This window comes from Nicotiana tomentosiformis, chromosome 10, assembly GCF_000390325.3.
Source record: "Nicotiana tomentosiformis chromosome 10, ASM39032v3, whole genome shotgun sequence".
Lineage (NCBI taxonomy): Eukaryota > Viridiplantae > Streptophyta > Magnoliopsida > Solanales > Solanaceae > Nicotiana > Nicotiana tomentosiformis.
Genome location: NC_090821.1, coordinates 7460315 through 7478456, shown reverse-complemented (window position 1 = coordinate 7478456; position 18142 = coordinate 7460315). Strand labels below are relative to the sequence as shown.

Genomic DNA, 18142 nt, shown 5'->3' with positions numbered 1-18142 from the left:
ATGTTCTTGATATTGTTGAGCATAGATGCTCACCCTTATTTACTTTCCTTCTATGTGAGAATGGCTCTATTGGCATGTGAGCCGTCTGTGCGGTTATGAGGTGTTATGAGGGCAAATGATGCCAAGTGTTAGGGTTCAGGTATTGAGATCCGTGAGTTGTGTATTGTCCGAGGTTCGGTACCTCATGGAGTTGTTGGCTAAAACCTGATGTAAAAGCAGTTGTAGTTGCTGAGTTATTACTTGTCCTTGTTGTATTTGTGATTCCAGATTTAGGTTAGGTTCCATTCATTTTTTCTGTGACATTTTCATGATATTTCGCTGAGACCAGTTGTTTCCTTCCTTATTGACATTACTGTAATGTGAGCCATATTGCATAGTCTTTATGTAGACATCATACTTCTGCTGCTCATATACTTGTACCTGTTTAGTTTATTAGACCAGTGGGTGTCTTGACTGTTTCTCGTCACTACTCCACCGAGGTTAGTCTTGATACTTACTGGGCACCATTGTGGTGTGCTCATGCTACTCTTCTGCACATTTGTTTTGTGCAGATCCAGGTAATTGTTCGTTAGTTAGCTGTGTGGACTGTTGCTGCAGAGACTCAAGGTAAACCTGCCGCTGCGTTTGCAGGCTTCGGAGTCACCTTCAAGTTTTTGTTTTGCACTGTTTATTCTTATTTCTGGATAGTTGTATTTCAAAGTTTTCTAGAAAACACTATGTAGAGCTTATGACTTGTACTACCGATTTTGGGAATTGTAAGAGATTTCTATTTAACTTGTTAGATGTTATTTAAATAATGTTGTTTCAATTAATGTTAGGCTTACCTAGTCCCTAAGACTAGGTTCCATCACGATACCAAACAGAGGGAAAATTGGGTCGTGACAAGTTGGTATCAGAGCTCTAGGTTCATAGGTGCTACGAGTCATAAGCGAGTTTAGTAGAGTCTTGCGGATCGGTACTGAGACGTCTGTACTTATCTTCGAGAGGCTACAAAACTATTAGGACAATCTCACTTCCTTCATTTATATCATGCGAGTTTATTGATCTCAAATTTTGAACTTTTATCACTCCATTCTCTCACAGATGGTGAGGACACGAGCTGCAGTTGTTGATAACATTACCCCCGGAGTAGAGGTTGCTAGGGGAAAAGGCAGAGGTCGACGAGGAGTACGTGCCGCAGCTAGAGCACCTACTAGAGCAGCAGTTGAGGAGCCGCCAATAGTTCCAGTTGGGAGGCAGGTACCGGAGGCACCTGCTATTATCCCAGCACTTCAGGAGACCTTAGCATAGTTCTTGAGCATGTTTGGTACATTGGCTCAGGCGCGGTTGATTCCGGTTGCACCAGCTACTTCACAGACCGGGGGAGGAACCCAGACTCCCGCCACCCACACCCCAGAGTAGCAAGTTCATGTTGGTCAGGTTCCAGGTGTCATGGAGACACAGCCTGTGGTTCCAGTTCAACCCGTGGTCAGGGCATCAACATCTAAGGAAGAGCAGCTTAGACTTGCAAGATTCAAGAAATATGACCCTCCTACATTCAGTGGTTTGGCTTCAGAGAGTGCACAGGTTTTTCTGAAGGAGTGTCACCGCATTCTCTGTACTATGGGTATTGTGGAGATGAACGGGGTTGTTTTTACTACGTTCCAGCTCAGGGGAGTGGCTTATCAGTGGTGGCGGGGATATGAATTGGGTAGCCCAGTTGAGTTAGCTTCAGTTACATGGGTTTAGTTTTCACAGATGTTCCTGAGAGAGTTTGTACCTCAATCCCTTCGAGATGCATGGCGCGCAGAGTTTGAGCAGCTGCGCCAGGGCACTATGTCAGTGTGAGAGTATGCCGTAAGATTCAGTGATTTAGCCAGGCATGCACCTGCTTTGGTCGCCACAGTTAGAGAGCGTGTCGTAGATTCATTGAGGGACTCAGGCATGATATTCGGTTCAGCATGGCTCGGGAGTTAGAGTCAGATGTTTCATTTCAACAGGTGGTAGGGATCACTCACTGAGTAGATGTCATGTGGGACCAGGAGAGAGAAGATAGGCAAGGCCATGAGAGAGAGTACAAGCGAGATCAGGAGAGAGAGGACATAGAGGTGAGGAGGCCTCATAGACCAGAGAGCTCTACTGGTCCTTATTTTAGAGGCAGGGTACGACATGGTAGAGGTTTTGTGGGTCGGCCAGCTCAGTTTGCACTTCAGGCTTCGCACAGTATTTCAGGTGCTCGTGGGCCTCAGAGTACCCGTACCGCACAGTTCCCCCAGCCACGTCAGTAGAGAGGTTGCTTCGAGTGTGGAGATACCATCCACAGGGTGAGAGATTGTCCTAGACTCTAGGCAGGTGTGTCACAACGGAGTATTCAGGCAAGCAGTGGGAGCCCAAGAGGGGAAGGCCCGACCCGTTGATGTGTTTCATATAGTAGGCTTGAGGCCACTACGCCAGATGATGTCATACATGTATGCTTTTGATTTGTTATAGAGGGGCACCATTTGTATTTTGATTCGGTTCTGCTTATCGTGGCGGGTTCCCCTATTTGTTGTCCCACCTATGGGCGAGTTCATGGCTTAGTTTTATGTTTAGGTGTTTACCCCTGTTGGGATACTTTATGAGCGGTAGTCCGTGTCTATCATTTGTTTCTATTCATTTTTGAAAGTTACGAGACTAGAAGTGAATTCATGTTGTCTATTATGGCAGGTTTGATGTGATTCCTGATTAAATTTGTTACGATTTGTGATTTGATACTCTACCGGGGTGAGGGTTTAGTAAGCGTTGTGATTTTATTGGCAGAATTGAATTAGTGGAAGATTTACATTGGTATGATGTGTATTCAACTTGTGATTCAGAGTTGAGGGTGAGACCCTCGCGATTCCATGTGATTTGATATGTTCGAGCAGGACTACGTGCCGCGATGAAAGTTATATCAGGATGAGATTCTTGTGATTTGTTCATATACTTTGATTTTTCCTATTTAAATTGATTCGTAGTATGGTACTGTTAGAGAGTTGTGCCTGTCGGGCTTGTTTGATATTTCTCTTATGTGTTTCTCTTTACGTATTCAGTCATTTTTGTTATGTGTTTCTTGAGTATTAGCTTGTGGTGTGTGTGCCCGGCGGTGTTAGTTGTGACTTGTTGATTCGGGTGTATAGTTAAGAGGTCTTCTCGTATCTTGAATCATTGTCAGTGTTGTGGAGGTTTGAACATGGTTCTAACGGATATGAGGCTAATTGACGGTGATGGTTTTGATTACGGGAAGCTATTGTGATAAGAAATGTTATTATGGGCCTATGTGTGGTGTGTCTTGTTGTGTGGTCGTACCTTGTAGGTATAGGTATGAGTTCTTATACCTAGTTGAGACTGATACCGGTTATAGATTTAGAATCGGGTCTTTTGAAGATAAATGGAAGGTGAGAATTTTTTACTCTAAGGCTTATCGGTGCTGGCAGAAAGGATGAATTACAGTTGGGATGGTGTCATCAGGCGTATGTGGATTGGGGTGATGTGGAGTCGCCAGCGGGTGTATGTAGGATATGTACTTTTAGTGATTCGAAGACTTCGAGCGATTCTTAGCACGTTCGAGGACGAACATTTGTTTAAGAGGGGAAAGATGTAACGACTCGGCCGGTCATTTTGAGAATTTAAGTCCAGTTCGGCGGCATAAGGCCCTGAGTAACTTCATATTATGTGTATTGACTTGCGTGCGTGGCTGAATTCAGTTACCGGATGATTCAGAGTGATTTGGGACACTTAGTCCCTAAAACGGAAGCTTAAATCTTAGGATTTTGACCATAGTCGGAACTATGTGAAGACAACTCCGTAATGGAGTTCCGCTGGTTCCATTAGCTCCGTTGGGTGATTTTGGATTTGGGAGCGTGTCCGGACTGTGAATCTGAGGTCTATAGTTGATTTAGGCTTGAAATGGTAAAAGTCGAATTCTTGGAGATTTGAATAGGAAGCGGACTTTTTGATATTGGGGTCAGAATGCGATTCCGAGATTTGGAACAACTCCGTTATGTTATTTGGGACTTGCCTGCAAAATTTGACGTCATTATGGGTTGATTTAATGGGTTTCATCATGGGTTTTAGAAGTTGGAAGATTTGAAAATTTATAAGTTCGATTCATGGTGCGATTCGTAGTTTTGACATTGTTTTATATGATTTGGGACCTCGAGCGAGTCCATATTAGTGTATGGAACTTGTTGGTATGCTTGGACGAGGTCCCGGGGGCGTCGGGTGTGTTTCAGACGAGTTTCAGATGTTTTTCATGGTTTTGAACATGTCTGGTTCTGGTGTTTTCGCACCTGCGACACTTGGAGCGCAGGTGAGGCTCCGCTTCTGCGTGAGCCTGGTCGCTTCTGTGATCCTTGAGGCCTGGGAGCTTGCTCGCTACTACGGAAGCTTGCACGCAGGTGCGAAGGCCGCTTCTGCGGTCCCTCGATCGCATCTGCGAAGAAGCTCGCTTATGCATTCCCCCATTTCGCTTCGGCGGTGCCGCTGGTGCGGTTGTAAATCTGCAGATGCGGTTCCAAGCCTGGCCAGCTGTGTTCGCAGATGCGGACTCTTTCTCGCAAATGCGTGTGCGCAGGTGCGTCTCCTAGTCCGCAGATGCGAAAATCCCTACAGAAACATTAAGTCGAGGATTTGGCCATTTTCTTCATATTTTGAGTTTTAGACTTCGGTTTTGGGAGCTTCCTTATGGGTTTTTCAAGAAAATCGATTGGATAAGTGTTCTTCAACTAGAATTTATTTATTTCCATGATTCTATCTTTATTTTTATCATTTAATTTGTGTTTTGAGTTGAGGAAAATGGTGGTTTTTGAAGATAATTTTCAAAATGAAAAATCACGATTTGAGGGTGGAAATGGTATCAGAATTTGATGATTTTAGTATGGTTAGACTCGTGAGTGAATGGGTGTTTGTATTTTGTGACTTTTACCCAATTCCGAGACGTGGGCCCGGGTCGACTTTTTAGGGCGGATTTCGGAATTTTTGTTAAAATATTGATTTCACTAATTAGATGAGTCTATTATGGTTGTATTCATGATATGCAATTTGCGTTTGGCTAGATTTTGGCCATTCGGAGTCTGATAATCGAGGAAAGGGCATTTTTACGGAGTGATTGAGCTTGGTTCGAGGTAAGTATCTTGCCTAACCTTATGTGGGGGACTTCCCCTTAGGATTTGAGTCTTCTATGTTGATTGTAGTCCGTGTAAATGGGGTGACGAGTGCGTGCACAGAATTATTTGTGGAAAGCTGGACTTTTAGGGTTCTTAGGTCCTTGTATTAATTGAATATGCAGTTGTTCTTGTTATGATTATATATCTTAATTACTAAACGCACATCTACCTGCTTAATTAGAATCAATTGCTTCATGATCCACTATTATTGTTACTTGATTCATATGTGCCTTAATTGAAACTATTATCTCTTTTATAGCCATACTATATTTTCATAACTGCTTATCTTTATTTGGAATTAATATTATTTCATCCTATAATTGTTTTGTCTTAATTGAGATTGTGATTATTTTTCCGCTGCTTATCCTTAATTGAATTTTTGAATATCCTTCATAATTTCCTCAACCGTAAAAGAAGTTTAGATATCCTATATCTTAGTCGACTTGTTTTATTTGGCCTTATTTGATTCGTGTTAGCTTCCCTGTTGTTGAAGTGTATAGTGTGGGATCGTTGCTACACATTAGTTTTCCCTTTGTTGAGCTGTTCTCTTTACGCCTAGCATTCTTTACTGTGGTTATTCCTTGTGAATTAGATCTACTGTTTCTTTGTGAATTAAAGTTCTTGAGTTGATTTACTTGTCGTACTTTGTATTATTGTCATTGTTGCTATTATACTTATTGTAGTGATGCACGAGGTTTCTACTGTGCGGTTGTTATTATTGTGATGCACGAGGTTTCTGCCGTGCGGTTGTTATTATGGTGTTGCACGAGTTTTCTGTCGTGCTATTGTTACCATTGATATTTGCACATGCGGCGTGACAAGGCGGGATATGTATATATATATATATATGTGTGTGGGTTAAGCATGTGGCGAGACAAGGTGGGAACATTATTATGCACATGTGGTGAGACAAGGCGGGCATTTATGTTACTATTGCATACGTGGCAAGACAAGGTGGCCTGGGGGCATTCTTGTTGTTGATATTTGTGAAGTGGTATACGTACCTGTGTGAGCTTTATCTTGTGAAAGCTGTGAGAAAATATTCTACGTGCTGTTCGTTCTTTTTCCTTATGCTTATTTGCTGATATGGACTATGGTAGGACACTTGCACAAGCATACACGTAGTTAAGCACTCTTATCGGATAAGAGGTGTTCTTGATATTGTTGAGCATAGATGTCACCCTTGTTTACTTGCCTTCTATCTGAGAATGGCTCTATTGGCACGTGAGTCGTCAGTGTGGTTATGAGGGCACAAAATGCCAAGTGTTAGGGTTCAGGTATTGAAACCCGTGAGTTGTGTATTGTCCGAGGTTCGGTACCTCGTGGAATTGTTGGCTAAAACCTGATGTAAAAGTGGTTGTAGTTGCTGAGTTATTACTTGTCCTTGTTGTATTTGTGATTTCGGATTTAGGTTAGGTTCCATTCATTTTTCTGTGACATTTTCATGATATTTTGCTGACACTGGTTGTTTCCTTCCTTATTTCCATTATTGTAATGTGAGCCATATTGCATAGTCTTTATGTAGACATCATACTTCTGCTGCTCATATATTTGTACCTGTTTAGTTTATTAGACCTGTGGGTGTCTTGACTATTCCTCGTCACTACTCCACCAAGGTTAGTCTTGATACTTACTGGGCATCGCTATGGTGTGCTCATGCTACTCTTCTACACATTTGTTTTGTGCAGATCCAGGTAATTGTTCGTTAGCTAGCTGTGTGAACTGTTGCTGCGGAGACTCAAGGTAAACCTGCCGTTGCATTCGCAAGCTTCGGAGTCACCTTCAAGTTTTTGTTTTGCACTATTTATTCTTATTTCTGGACAGTTGTATTTAGAAGTTTTCTAGCAAACACTATGTAGAGCTTATGACTTGTACTACCGGTTTTGGGAATTGTAAGAGATTTCTATTTAACGTGTTAGATGTTATTTAAATAATGTTATTTCAATTAATGTTAGGCTTACCTAGTCCATAAGACTAGGTGCCATCACGATACCAAACAGAGGAAAAATTGGGTCGTGACAATAGTACAGGGATAGGAAGAAGGATCTGCACATGGTGTTTATTGACCTGGATAAAGCGTATGACAAGGTACCTAGGAAGGTCCTTTATAGATGCCTGGAGGCTAAAGGTGTGTCGGTCGCTTACATCAGGGCGATTAAGGGCATGTATGATGGAGCTAAGACTTGATTTATGACAATGGGAAGTGACTCTGAGTATTTTTCGGTTGTTATGGGGTTGCACCAAGGATCTGCGCTTAGTAATGTTCTTATTTGCGCTGGTGATGGATGCTCTGACATACCATATTCAAGGGGAGGTGCCATGGTGAATTTTATTTGCTGATGACATAGTTCTAATTTATGAGATACGAGGCGGCGTTAAGGAGAGGCTGGAGGTTTGGAGACAGCCCCATGAGTCTAAGGGTTTCAAGTTAAGCATGACGAAGACAGAATACCTGGAGTGCAAGTTTAGTGCCGAGACGAGGGAAGAGGGCGTGGACGTGAGGCTTGGAACTCAAGTCATCCCCAAAAGAGGCAGTTTCAAGTACCTTGAGTCGGTTATACAGGGGGATGGGGAGATCGAAGAGGATGTCGCATACCGTACAATAGTGGGGTGGATGAAATGGAGGTTAGCATCTAGAGTCTTGTGTGACAAGAAAGTGCCACTGATTCTCAAAGGTAAGTTTTATAGAGCGGTGGTTAGACCAGCCATGTTGTATGGGTCAGAGTATTGGCCAGTTAAGAACTCACATATCGAGAGGATGAAAGTAACAGAAATGAGGATGTTAAGGTGGATGTGCGGGCACACTAGGATGGATAAGATTAGGAATGAAGATATTTGAGAGAAGGTGGGCATGGCTCCTATGGATGACAAGATGCGGGAAGCAAGGCTCATATGGTTCGGGCACGTGCAAAGGAGATGTCCAAAAGCCCCGGTAAGGAGGTGTGAGCGGTTGGCGTTGGCTGGTACGGAAAGAGGTAGAGGATGGCCTAAGAAGTATTGGAAAGAGGTGATAAGGCATGACATGACGTGGCTTTAAATTTTCAAGGACTTGGCCCTTGATAAGAAAGTGTGGAGGTTGAGCATTAGGGTTGTAGGTTAGGAGGTAGTTGAGCATTTTCTACTTTGTTCTGGGTGAGAGACTAGCCTGATAGGGTTTTGTCTTAGGCTACTAGTGGTTAATCTTGTGTCCACACTATTCTCCCATTTTTTATACTACCTGGCCTTATTTACTTGTTACTGTTATTGTTTTTCTTCTATTTTTTGGTCCTTATGTTGTTGTCACTATTTCTATGATTTCTGTTGATGGTACTGATTTATTGACTTTGTTTGTCTTCTTGAGCCGAGGGTCTTTCAAAAACAGCCTTTCTACTCCTCGATGGAGGGGTAAGGTCTGCATACTCACTATTCTCCCCAGACCCCACTTATGAGATTACACTGGATTGTTGTTGTTGTTGTTGTTTTTGTTGTTAAATTAGAATTGTTAAATGCAAATATAAGTGAAGTGCGATGTCTATAAGTCGAATTCTATACGATTTAAGTACGTTCTCCTTATTATTCATTTTTAAATACTATTAAAATCACAACCTGATGTTGATGTTCAATTATCAGCCATGCTTCTACTGAAACATGACGAAATTCCTAGCTTGTTGCACCCTTCTTCTCACCATACAATGCTGAGGAGTGCTATTTTAGGCCATTTCAAGAAATTGTCCAAAACATTTTGTATACAAATGGACACTTTCCAAGAACTTGAATATGAGGTTGCGGAACATTTTTCCAAGATTTGTCCCATCAAAACTATAGGCCCTTTATTCAACTACCCAAAATTACTCTCTCCCAACAGATCGTCAAAAGAATTTCATGGTGATTTGTTAATTGCTGACAACTGCGTCATACATTGGCTTGATTCAAAACAACCATCCTCTATTGTGTACATATCATTTGGGAGTTTAGTCATGTTGAAACAAGAACAAGTCGATGAAATTGTGTACGTGTTCTTGAGTTAAGGACTTAATTCCTACCTTTTAACTAGCAAATGGGATATTGGAGAAAGCAGGAGACAAGGCCAAAGTGGTTCAATAGTGTCAACAAGAGTAAGTCTTGGCACACACGCCTGTGGCTTGCTTTTTGACGCATTGTGGATGGAATTCAACAATAGAAGCGATAGCTAGTGGAACTCCAGTAATTGCATTTGCTCAATGGGGTGACAAAGTAATTGATGCCAAATATTTAGTGTACATTTTCAAAACTGGACTTCTTTTATGTAGATGTGAGGCTGGAAATAGGATTATTCCAAGCTAAGGGAGGAAGTGGAGAAGTGTTTACTAGAAGTGTAACGACCCGACCAGTCGTTTTGAGCTCCAGCACGCCGTTCGGTGGTTTGAGGCCTTGAGTAGTTTCACTTTAGGTGTTATGACTTGTACGTGTGGTCGTAATTGAATTTCGGGAAATCCGAAGTTGATTTAGAAAGAAATTTTTTATTTCGGAAACTTTAAGTTGGAAGAATTTACTAAGGTGTGATTTTAAGTAAACGACCTCGGAATCGAGATTTGAGGGTTCCAACAGGTTCGTATGATGATTTTGGACTTGGGCGTATGTCCGGATTGGGTTTTAGATGACCCGAGATCATTTCGGTGCCTATTGTGGAAGTTGGCATTTTGGAAGAAATTCATAAATTTGGATTAAAGTGTATTTCAATGTTATCAATGTCCGTTTAGGATTCTGAATCTGGGAATAGCTCTGTATGGTGATCCTGGTATTGGGAATGCGTCCGGATGTGGATTTGGAGGTCCGTAGATCATTTTGGTGTCGTTTGGCAAAAGTTAGAAATTTGACGATTTTTTAGATGTTTGACCGGAAGTGGACCTTTTGATATCGGGGTTGGATTCCGATTCCGAAAATTGGAGTAGGTTAGTAATGTCGAATGTGACTTGTGTGCAAAATTTGAGGTCAATCGGACGTGATTTGATAGGTTTCAGCATCGAATGTAGAAGTTTGAAGTTCTAAAGTTCATTAAGCTTGAATTGGGGTGTGATTCATGAATTCGACGTTGTTTGATGTGATTTAAGGCCTCGAGCAAGTTCGTGTTATATTTTTAGACTTGTATGGGTGTTTGGTTTGGAGCCCCGGGGGCTCGGGTGAGTTTCGGAGTAGCTTCGAAGTGTTTTATGAAGAAGTTGGATTGCTGGTTCTGGTGTGATCGCATTTGCAATGTAATGGTCTCAAATGCGAACATCGCATTTGCAAGGAGGGGTTTGCATTTGCGAAGGGTGGGAATTTTCTGAGGGATTCGCATTTGCGAACAATTTATCGCTTTTGCGGTTCTGTCCCCTTCGCATTTGCGAAGATCTTGGACGCAAATGCGACCTTGGGAGGGGCAGCTTGGCTTCGCATTTGCGATGCATTTTTCACAAATGCGACCATCGCATTAGCATGTTAGATGTCGCAAATGCGGCATCTGCGACTGGAGCCAACGGCTTTTTATTCCGAGACTTAGCCCATTTTCCTCATTTCCCACTTGCACTTAGGCGATTTGTAAGAGCATTTTGAGAGGGGTTTCCATCATCATCAAGAGGTAAGTGATTTATTCTAGTTGTGAGTTAAATACAAGGTTTATATATGGATTTAGACATAAAAATTTGTAGAAATTTGGGATTTGGAAGAAAAACCTAGAAATTAATATTTTGGATTTTGACCACGAATTTGGGCATGGAATTTGAAATAAATTATATATTTGAGTTCGTGGGGTTATGAGTAAAGTTTGTCTTCAAGAATATTCGAAATCCGGGCACGTGGGATCGAGGGTGATTTTTATCGACTTTTCGAGCGGAGTTGGAAATTATTGTAAATAGGATTATAATGATTATTAGAGTATATATTTATGGAATTGGTAATTTATTGACTAGTTTTGGAGCATTGGGCATCGATTTGAGTTGTTTGGAAGGCTTGGGAGTCGGCTGTGGAACTTCGGAGCGAGGTATGTCTCCTTTCTAACCTTGTAAGAGGGAATTAACCCCATTGGTAAATCAAATCATTATGTGTTTCTATTTGTGGAGGATACGTACGCACGAGGTGGCGAGAGTCCATGCGTAGCTACTATTATACTTATGTCCGGGTAGTCTAGGACCCATATCATGTTGTACTTACGATGTTTGCGCCCTACTTGTTAATTTAATTATTTAAAATATTTAGAAACTCGATAAAGGAATTGTAAAATGGTTAAACTTCATTTACTTGACCGTTAAATGAGAATTTGAAATTTCTTGGAATAATTTCCCCTTAATAAATCTTGAATTGTTTGTTTAATGTGTTTTCTCTTTTGTGGAGCGGGCCGAACGCCTCGGTAGCAGATAGATGCATCTATGGTTCGACCCTCGGCATTGCACAGTTTAAATAATTATTTTGGATCAGGTCGTGCGACCTCGGCATGATTTGCGCATGATATATCTATGGAATTGATAATAATTGATATTGCTTTCATTGGCCAGAGGTCCAAAAATATTAAATGAAAAAAATAAATTTTGAAATTTCTTATTAACAAAAGAATTATTTACTTATTTTATGATATTGAGCTTACAGTCGTTCTACGTAATCCATGCTTAATTATATCATTAATATTTTATTTATAGCCTATAGTAAGTGTCGAAGTCGACCCCTCGTTACTACTTCTTCGAGGTTAGGCGAGATACTTACTGGGTACGCGTTGTTTACGTACTCATACTACACTTGCTGTACATTTTTGTGTAGGTACATATATGTCTAGTGGTCTTGTGGGCGCAGAGGCGCGGTTATTGCGGGGACTTAAGTGAGCTGCATTCTATACTACGATCCACATCCAACAGAGTCTCCTTCAGAGTATTTATATTTATCCTGTCCAAATTTGTATTCCGGACAGATGTTGTATTTTATTTTACATTCCTAGTTGAGGCTCATGCACTTGTGACACCGGGTTTTGGGATGGTTATGGGTTGTCTTGTATTGAAATTGTTAAAAATAATATTATTTATTTTATAAATTCCATCTTTTACTTTTTAATTCAAGGAAATATGATTTTAGAAATATTAAAATGAGAATCAAATTAAGTATTTATTTTTGCCTTGCCTGACAGCGGTGTGCGGTGCCATCACGACATTTAATGGATTTTGGGTAGTGACAACATGGTATCAAAGCACTAGATTCACTTAGGTCTCACGATTCATGAGCAAGTATAGTAGAGTCTTGCGGGTCAGTATGGAGACGTCTATACTTATCTTCAAGAGGCTACAGGGCTGTTTGGAGCATTTTCCTTCTTAATTCCTCATCGTGCGATTTAATTCCTTTGAGGCTTATGCCTTTGTTTCCTTCTTATTCAACCTTACATGGCGTGAAGCGCTTGTTATAAATTGGGAATCGAGGAATTTTAATGGTACTATATATGCGGTGTAGGATGTTTCTTCCTGCATATTTGATTGGGCTATAGTCATCGCCTTGAGGAAGGTCGTTCTGTCATTTCAGCTCGGTATCAGAATTACCTAAGGTTTTGAGATTTGACATTGATTGTTATGATGATTCGTGCGTTGCTATCACACCGTGTTTTTGTAATGGTAGGATGCTTGTCTATGCGTCGAAGCAATGAATGACTTGGAAGGAGGTTTACTCAGTGCATGATTCAGAGATCCAGTATTTTATTTCTGGCGAAGGAAAGGCAATCGGACTATGAATCTTCAGGTTTGGGTTGACGGAGTAACGAGACTTGGTATTTCGAGCATGGTGGAATTTTCATCTGTGATGTGGTGTCGTCGCCCTGGATTGAATGTGTTACATTTGCCAGCGTTATGGTCTTCATTAATTTGCCTTCGGGGCAGGGTAGTGTGAAATATTGACGGGGAAACGGTTGTCAGAGATCGCAGTGTGCGGTGGTACAAGACTTAATCGATGGTCCGGGTATTGAGGGCTCAAGGAAGATGGTATTCGGAGAGGTTTAAAGTTGGTAGCGATCTATTGGTTCAAGTGCTACAGAGATAGAGATTGAGTTAAGGTAACAACTTGCAGCGAAGGATGAGGAAGGACATGTGGGAGGTGTCTTGCGGTGGTTAAATTTCTAGAAGGCCAAGTGTGAGAAACAGAAGTCGTTTAGTTGCTTAAAGTAGAGGGTTTGACCAAAGTGGGAGAATGGTAGAGTAGCATATGGATTCTATGGTAGGATAGCTACACACCTTGAGGAAAGTTTAGAGTGATTTGTGATTCATGGTGGATAGTGACCAGGTCTACGGGCTTAATTTGGAATATTGGCTATTATAAGTAGGAAGGTTAGATACAATGGAAAGGAGTTGCTTGATATGAAGAAGGATACAACATGAAGGTTGGATTGAATTGTATCGTCGCACGTTTAGTTTATGTCAATGGGGAGTGAATGGGCTTGTACAGCTGGTGAATGAGCACGGGCTCAGGATGGTTTAAGGATTTCATAGTAATGGTACTTAGTGCAGTATCGTTGGAAGGTGTCGACATGGACTTTCCACAGGTGAGTTATCTCATGTGATCAGGCTGGCGGTTGCGTGGTGTCAACAAAGCTTTTACGAATAACTCTACCGGTTATCCAGTAAGGGATCGAATAATGTGACTAGTGATTTAGAGTGTTCATAAAATATTTAACAGAAGGATTTCGAGGAATTTGGCGGGTTGATTGTGCAAGATCATGTCAATGGGGGATAAGGAATCTTGGTGGGTTCCAGAGTTATGCGATGGTTGCTTCAAGCTAAGTGGGAGAGCTCTGCCGCCTACGATTGGATTGGAAGGTTGTTTACTTGTGAGGTTTAGGGTTATCGGCATATTGGTGGGTTATTACGACCAAGGGAAAGAGAACATCAGTGGTAATTTGGGCAAGGGATTTGAGGAATGTGTGCTATAATTGACCTTATCAATTCATGTTTAGGATTGGGGAAGACTCAGGATTTATGCTTCGTGTAGAGGTAATTTACAAGGAAAGTGATTCATCCGGGTGCTTCTTTGAGAGGGTGTTCATGTGCTAGCAGTGCCTTGGGGTTTGATTATATTCGGGACCAAGTCAGAGTGGGTGACTCTCAACAATGGTCCTAGTGGATTCAAAAGTTAAAGTGTGGTGCCTAAGGATTTCGAGTTCGTAGTATGGTTAAGTATCGAGCTGTTGCAGCGGATTATGAAAAGGGCTTAGAGTGCTCTATGTTATCTTCGGTATACGGTGTAGCAGTGGAAGAATGCGAGAAAATAACTTTAGAATCATAGGGAAATTATCAGAATGGATGTACCATTTGAAGATGTGAATATGCGCACAAGAAGTGTATGAGATGGTTCATAGGTTGTGAGACAGTGTGGTCTCGTGAAATGATGTCCACTCAGGATAAGTGCGGGATTGGGTTCGTGATGTTTGAATGGAGCTATTATTATTCCTAAGGCAAGTCCAGAGTAAATTAGAAGAAATCAGATCGGTTAGCAATGGTTGAATTGGCATAATGGTGGCAATGGTCAGTTCCTTCAGCTTGTTAAGTTATACATGTGGTTTGTGGCGGTGCGTGCGAGGCTTGATGGCCTCCGTAACTGATTTTATTTAGAGGCATTCGAGTATTATGGCATGTTATGTGTATATGGATCCAGGAAGAGTTATGGTGGTTTAGACCACTTCTTGGGGATTTGTATTTTCTGCGGTTATGGGAATTCAGTCACGTGTTGCAATGGTTCTTCTGAGATGAGATAAGTAAAAGGTTTCTATATGATAAAGTGTTTATTCTATTGGTGGTTCAGGAGTTATGGTGAAATTCTTGTACTTTCGCTTATTGGCATGCTAGGCACAGTGAGCGGCATGGGAATTAGAAGTTGAGGATCAAGGTTGCCGTTTGGTGTTGGCGAGAATATCACGAGCTCGGATGAGCAAGAAAGGATTCAGATGGTTAGAGTAAGCTGGTATTGTCTTGGGCGTCACCTGAGATCGGTGTTCTATGTAAGAAACTTTGCGTACTGATTGTGGATTCTTGATTTGCTTGATAGCATTTGTGTGGCCGGTGGTATGGAGATTATGGTACTATCGTTAATGTGAGAGTTTAGGCCTGGAAGGCGCTCTATTCATTTGGTTGTGAACTGTGGATGCTTGTTCCGGATTTGACAGTTGTTCTTGTGTGTCATGGAAAAAAGGGATATTATGCATCCTTGAAAGGTTATTAGCCTAGTACGGTGCGATCAGAATCGGCTTGAGATCCATGGATGGATCTAAATATGAATATGGGCTCTATATCAGGCCGGATGGGTTTATTTCAGCATAGCGTTGTTTACGAAGGAGTATTCGGGCCTTGGATGTTACTTCTGTCATCAAGTATTCCGTATAATCTCTATTGTGCCATGTGCGTTGTGAGGTGGTTTGATTATTCGCGCTCGTATTGAGATCCCGTGTAACTTGTGGTGTTGTGAGAGCAGGATGGATCTCAAGATGCAAGTCATTTGTTACACCTTAGTTGTGCTTGAGTTTCATCGCGTATGGCGCTATCCGTCTCCTCAGGATTTGTATTATGCACTTCGCGTGCTTGTGGTTGGTATTCGGGTATTTCGTAGGTATAAGCATTTTGTCTTGATGGGTACTTCCTTATTTATTGTCATATGTGGATCGGTTGGCACACTGCCACAGGTATATTGTTGGATCGGGTGGCATGCCGCCACGGGTACGTTGTTTGGATCGGGTGGCACGCCGCCACGGGTATCATGGTTGGATCGGGTTGCATGCCACAACGGTATCATGTCTGGATCGGGTTGAGCGCCGTAACAGTGTGATGTTGAGTACAGTTCCCTATACCTATTCTTATGTTTTTTTCTTCACATTTTCTGAGGAAGGTTCATAACATCTTTTCGGTTGTTTAATTAGTCACGTGGGTTGAGCAGTTCTTTCTAGAGTTCATTTTTTCCTTTTGTATCACATGCGAGTTTGTGGATTGTTGGCACATGGTGGCATCATATGAGACCTTTGGTAGTGTTTGTGGTGGCTTATTGCCTGGACAGTTTATACTGGGTGAGACGAGATTATTGGATCTGGGATCAGTGCGATCGGATTATATGATGCACATTAAAAAGCAAATATTGTTATTTGGTTCATAATGGGGTAATGGTCCTTGTCAGGAGAAGGGACTCAATGATTTGTCAACTCGGAAGTTGGTTATGAATTTCTACACATCCTTTCTGTTGTGGCAGTATTGTGAGAATTGAAACGGGACTTATATGCTTCGTGAGGTGCGTGTGGGCATCAGATTCGTGGGATTTCGACTATCATTGTCAGAGGATATTATTATGGTCATTTAAGTTACACGGTGCATGGTATGAATTCAGTAAAGGTATGCAATCACGTATTGGTGCATCGTGTAGTGATGGATACGGTGTTCGTATGTTGGAAACAGACCTTGTAGAGGATTTCAGATGTTGGAATTTGGCTCTAAGGCTTATTTGACTAGAAAACAAAAGGGAGGATTTTCAGGTTTGCTCGAGCTAATGTGCTCAACTGGGTTGTGGTAGCACAGGTAGGTGCACGAGATACTAAACAATGATTTCGGACAACTCTACAGCAATTCTTAGCACATTCGAGGACGAACAAATATTTAAGTGGGAGAGAATCCCGACCGATTGTTTTGAACTCCAGCGCACCGTTCGGCGGTTTGAGGCCTTGAGTAGTTTCACTTCAGGTATTATGACTTGTATGTGTGGTCGTAATTGAATTTCGGGAAATCCAAAGTTGATTTAGAAAGAAAATTCTCATTTCGGAAGCTTTAGGTTGGAAGAATTTACTAAGGTGTGATTTTAAGTAAACGACCTCGGAATCGGGATTTGAGGGTTCCAACAGGTTCGCATGATAATTTTGGAATTGGATGTATGTACGGATCGGATTTTGGATGACCCGGGATCGTTTCGTCGCCTATTATGGAAGTTGGCATTTTGGTTGGAAGAAATTCATAAATTTGGATTGAAGTGTATTTCAATGTTATCAATGTCCGTTTAGGATTATGAATCTGAGAATAGCTCTGTATGGTGATCCTGGTATTGGGAACGCATCCGGATGTGGATTGGGAGGTCTGTAGGTCATTTTGGAGTCGTTTGGCGAAAGTTAGAAATTTGAAGGTTTTTGAGAAGTTTGACCGGAAGTAGACCTTTTGATATTGGGGTCGGATTCCGATTCCGGAAGTTGGAGTAGGTTCGTAATGTCGAATGTGACTTGTGTGCAAAATTTGAGGTCAATTAGACGTGATTTGATAGGTTTCAGCATCAAATGTAGAAGTTTGAAGTTCTGAAGTTCATTAAGCTTGAATTGGGGTATGATTCATGAATTCAACGTTGTTTGATGTGATTTAAGGCCTCGAGCAAGTTCATGTTATATTTTTAGACTTGTGTGGGTGTTTAGTTTAGAGCCCCGGGGGCTCGGGTGAGTTTCAGAGTAGCTTCGAAGTGTTTTGTGAAGAAGTTGGATTGTTGGTTCTGGTGTGATCGCATTTGCGATGTAATGGTCTCAAATGCGAACATCGCATTTGCGAGGAGGGGTTCGCATTTGCGAAGGGTGGGAATTTTCTGAGGGATTCGCATTTGCGAACAATTTATCGCTTTTGCGGATCTGTCCCCTTCGCATTTGCGAAGATCTTGGTCGCAAATGCGACCTTGTCAAGGGCAGCTTGGCTTCGCATTTGCGATGCATTTTTCACAAATGCGACCATCGTATTTGCGAGTCATATGTCGCAAATGCATCATCTGCGACTGGAGTCTTGCGGATCGGTACAGAGACGTTTGTACTTATCTTCGAGAGACTATAGGGATGTTTGGAGCATTTTCCTTCTTGATACCTCATCGTGCGATTTGATTCCTTTGAGGCTTATGCCTTTGTTTCCTTCTTATTCAACCTTACAAGGCATGAAACACTTGTTATAAATTGGGAATCAAGGAATTTTAATGGTACTATATATGCGGTGCAGGATGTTTCTTCATGCGTATTTGATTGG

General features: G+C 41.7%; 1 pseudogene; it reads left to right on the top strand.

Annotated features, from left to right (window-relative positions):
• The first annotated feature begins 7599 nt into the window (after positions 1 to 7599).
• On the top strand, positions 7600 to 9502 carry LOC108945455 (gallate 1-beta-glucosyltransferase 84A24-like; annotated as a pseudogene).
• The last annotated feature ends 8640 nt before the right edge of the window (positions 9503 to 18142 follow it).